At 39.4% G+C, this 3,850-nt stretch overlaps 1 protein-coding gene and 1 long non-coding RNA gene across 4 annotated transcripts in view; one reads left to right on the forward strand and one right to left on the reverse strand.

The window, feature by feature from the left end:
- The window catches only part of SLC39A10 (solute carrier family 39 member 10), a 165,641-nt gene that overhangs the window by 87,224 nt on the left and 74,567 nt on the right, over positions 1-3,850 (forward strand). The gene's annotated exons all lie outside the window — the stretch shown is intronic.
- LOC102501259 (uncharacterized) overlaps positions 1-3,850 on the reverse strand; it is a 45,546-nt gene that overhangs the window by 39,694 nt on the left and 2,002 nt on the right. For both annotated transcript variants that reach the window (XR_337276.3, XR_003547749.1), the window contains exon 2: positions 1,171-1,302. This is a non-coding gene — a long non-coding RNA (uncharacterized LOC102501259). The remainder of the gene's footprint in view (positions 1-1,170; positions 1,303-3,850) is intronic.

Here is a 3,850-nt window from a genome sequence, read left to right on the forward strand (position 1 = left end):
TTTGCTGTGCCGCCAGGGTTCCAAAGGTTTTAAAATGGCTGCCTGTTGGCATCTAGGTTTCCATGCTTGGTACAAGTGGCTGCCAAGGAAGCGTACTATTTTCCTTCATCTTAGTATTTTGCGAGTGAACGAGGCTGGCTGGAAGCACGGTTGACAAGTTAGCAATTGGTTTATAGCTTTCCTTCTATTCCTTTGTACCACGCTTCCCTTAGAATTCTAGATAACCATGCTTGTTGTTGTTGTTCCTTTCTTAGAACTTCATCTTTAGAAAAGTCCTAAAAATATATATTCCCACAGCATTACAAATAAGTAATAAAATGGTAGTTATTTCTCTCAGGGTCAAAGTCCTTTGGTCTCTAGGCCAAAGAATGAAGCACTAAATGAACTGTAGAATTCCAGGGACTAGTTAGTAAGATAGAGTAGGTCTGGGTGAGAAGCCTTCCTGGAACCATTGTGAGGGCAAATGTGTGATTTGTCTGCCTTTTAAGTCTAACTCTCACTGAGCTTTTTACTTCTGTTCATTTTTCTGAACGTGTGGCCTTTTGTTTTCTTGAACTAGGTCTCATTTTTATTTTCAAAACTATTTGCCATGGTGAATCAGGCATTAAGCCTCTCTGTCCAACAGAGATGCCTAATGCTAACGGCCTTTTGTTTTTGGCATCATGACTTAAATACAAGCAATGTGGCCAGTCTAATGTTAAGATAATGTAATTAAATCATAAAGAAGTTAATTTTTCCCTCTGGGTAGAGAGAATGATTCAAATTTTTGTGGTGTTTCATTTCTCCAATTTATTTTTGCCCCTCAGATAGCCAGAGACTATTTTATTGCATACACCTACCAATTCTGGATGATCTAACTTGACTTGTTTTTCACCAAAGTTGAATTGGTTTCTGTTTTCCTGCTTTTGTACACCGATCTAAAAGTAGTGGGCTCTGTGGAACATGGCGGACTTCTCACATACACAAGTCTTGCTCTTTAGATAGGGACATAAGAGTAACTGTGCTCCTCTAGTGAGAATTTCAATGGATCTCTCAAGGCTCATTTATCTTATCATTAGAGCAATCTTTAGATTGGGGGGTGGGTGGGTGGGAGGGCTGTGAGGAGTGATTGAGCCATAATTTCTCAAGGCATCAGAAAACAAATGTCTCATCCCCCAACCCCCACCTCACCTTGAAAATGGACTTGCCTTGTTAGGTATTATGCAGTATCACAGGTCTCAAAGAATAGGATGTATCTTTTAAGTTTCTCTGGCTGCAGATCTAGAACTGGAATGTCAATTCCCATGCTGAAATACATAGTCTCTAAAAACAAACAGGTAGTTATTAATTTTGAGGGTTAGGTTTAGAATTTGACTTACATATTTCTAGTGTCTTCCTTTCCCAACTCTTTTTTTTAAGAATTATTTTTATTTAACTTTATTCACTTATTTTATTTATTTATTTTAATATGGGGACAGAGAAGGACAGAGTGTGTGTGTGGGGGAATGGGAAAGCAAGCTGCTAGGTCTGGAACTTAAACCATGTAGGAGTCCAGCACCCTTAACCACCACGCCACCTGCTAGCCCCCCTTTTCCAACTCTTTAACACCTCTTTTGGTATTTAATACTCCCATAATGCCCTCTCCCCATTGATGTTAGGTTGTTGGAAAAGTCATGATGTATTTTTTCTATGTTTTCCTATGCAAAGATGACCTTTCTGACAATCCAATATATCAATATAATCTCGTCTTTATTCTCTTGATTGATGGTATCTTGAATTAGAACCTTGTCTGAATCAAACTCTTTTTGCCATGTAAAAATCAGAGTTTAAAACCGAGGATGAACTTTATAAGGTTTCTTTATCTCTGGTTATTATTAGTCTTGATTCATCGAAAGGATTGACTTAGAAAAGTGATTTCTTAGAGTCAGTTATGCTCTTCTTAGATTTCATTTAAGATTCTTTGTTGTGGATGATGGCTATTTCTCCTCGAATAGAGGGAAACCCATGTTTATCACTTGACTTCTCTCAGTCACAGCTAAAGATTGAGGTATGAAGACTAGCTTCTATTTCCTCTTTTGTAACTAGTTCATTTTCTAATCCTCTGAGGAGCAAAAAGGCCATTGAGTTCATTATATTTTATCTCACAAAGGTAGATTGGTCACATTGAACATTTTAGCTATATGAAACAGTACAACTGAAGCAGTGTGAACAAACAATGAAAGGTAAACCATTTATGCATAATTCAATACACTCTCATTTCTCCAAATCCTGAAAATTATATATACTATTTTACAGTTCAGATGAGGTTCTTTATAAATCAAATGAAGTCTCTGGAAGAAACGATGTCCTACCCTTTCAGAAAGGTCTATGATTCTAAAATATTAGAAATTCTCTACCCTTACATATTACTTGTATATAAAACTGGTAAATATAAAATTGATATAGTGATATTTCTGCTGCACTATCCATTATTTAACTCAGCAGGTAATTTTGTGTAAGCTTGCAAGTCATTTTTCTGAGACTCCTTTTCCAAACAGGAAAAGTAATATAGTAGTTTGCAGCTTAATCATTTATCTTATCTAATAATTTTACACTAAGTCTTACCCAAATTAGTGTGTAGATACTTGAATGTGTATGAATGTTTAGGTGCATTTATAAAATAGTAAGAGACATGGTCTCTACTTTCAAGGGACTTACTGTTTAGTTAATGCAGGGATAATATTTAAAATACATAACAATTAGTAAAGAATAGGCACCAGCAATTAAAATGGGAGTCACTAATAGGGGCCTGGTCTAGGTGTTCACTTTGGCAGCGCATATAGTAAGAGCCTGATCCATGGGTCAGCAGGTGGGGGTCAAGATTAAAGCAGCTGGGGAACCAGCAGTTAGCGTAATGGCTATGTCGCTAGACTCCCACGTAGTCGACCGCGGTTCATGTCCCGGACCCGGTGGCTTAAAACTCACGCCGGGCGCGTGTGCGTGCGTGCCCAAGATCCCGAGAGGAGAATGGAGGAGAAGGGATTGCGGTGTGACCATCCCCCCTGGGGGGTGATTTCTCGCTTTCTGTCTCTATGTCTCTCTCTGTCTGTCTGGCGAGCGCACGCGCCCTACAGTGAAAATCTCTCCAAAAAAAAAAGAGTAAAAGATTAAAGCAGCTGGATCCCACATGGCTGACTGTGCAGTTCACGTCTTGGACCTGGTGGATTGAAAATCATTCTATACATGTGTATGTGCATGCCCAAAATCCCAAAAAGAGAACAGAGAATCACTCTGGGAAGGGATTTCTCATTTTTTCCTCTATCTGTTTTTCTCTCTGGTGAGTGCAGGCGCCCTGTAGCAAAACAAAAAACAAAAAACAAACAAACAAAAAACATAAATAAAGAAAAGGAGAGAGAGCCTGGTCCAATGGCCTCCATCTTTGCCAGGCATTTTTTTCTTTTTTTTTTTTAAAGAAAGATTTCTGCTATAAGGCATGTGTGCTCTCTGGAAACAGACAGAAAGTGAGAAATCACTACCCCCTGCCCAGTTGGGGGTGGTGGGGATGGCCACACTGCAATTCCTTATCCATTCTCCTCTTGGGATTTTGGGCGGGCACACACACACACACACGTGCCCAGCATGAGTTTTAGGTCACTAGGTCTGGGACTCAAACTGCAGTTGACTGTGGGAGTCCAGCAATGTGACCATTACGCCTTCTGCTGGTCCCTTGCCAGGTATTTATATTAATCCTTTAGTTTCCAAAATGTGGAGGTCTGGGAAAACTTGAGAGTTAGGACTTAGATAGAAATAGGCAACTTAGGGGCATTACACTCAGCGTTGCTGCTGCTCACCAATGAGCACAGAAGTATTTCAATATTTGATCAATTGGTTC

This window comes from Tupaia chinensis, unplaced genomic scaffold (genome assembly GCF_000334495.1).
Source record: "Tupaia chinensis unplaced genomic scaffold, TupChi_1.0 Scaffold145082_1, whole genome shotgun sequence".
Lineage (NCBI taxonomy): Eukaryota > Metazoa > Chordata > Mammalia > Scandentia > Tupaiidae > Tupaia > Tupaia belangeri.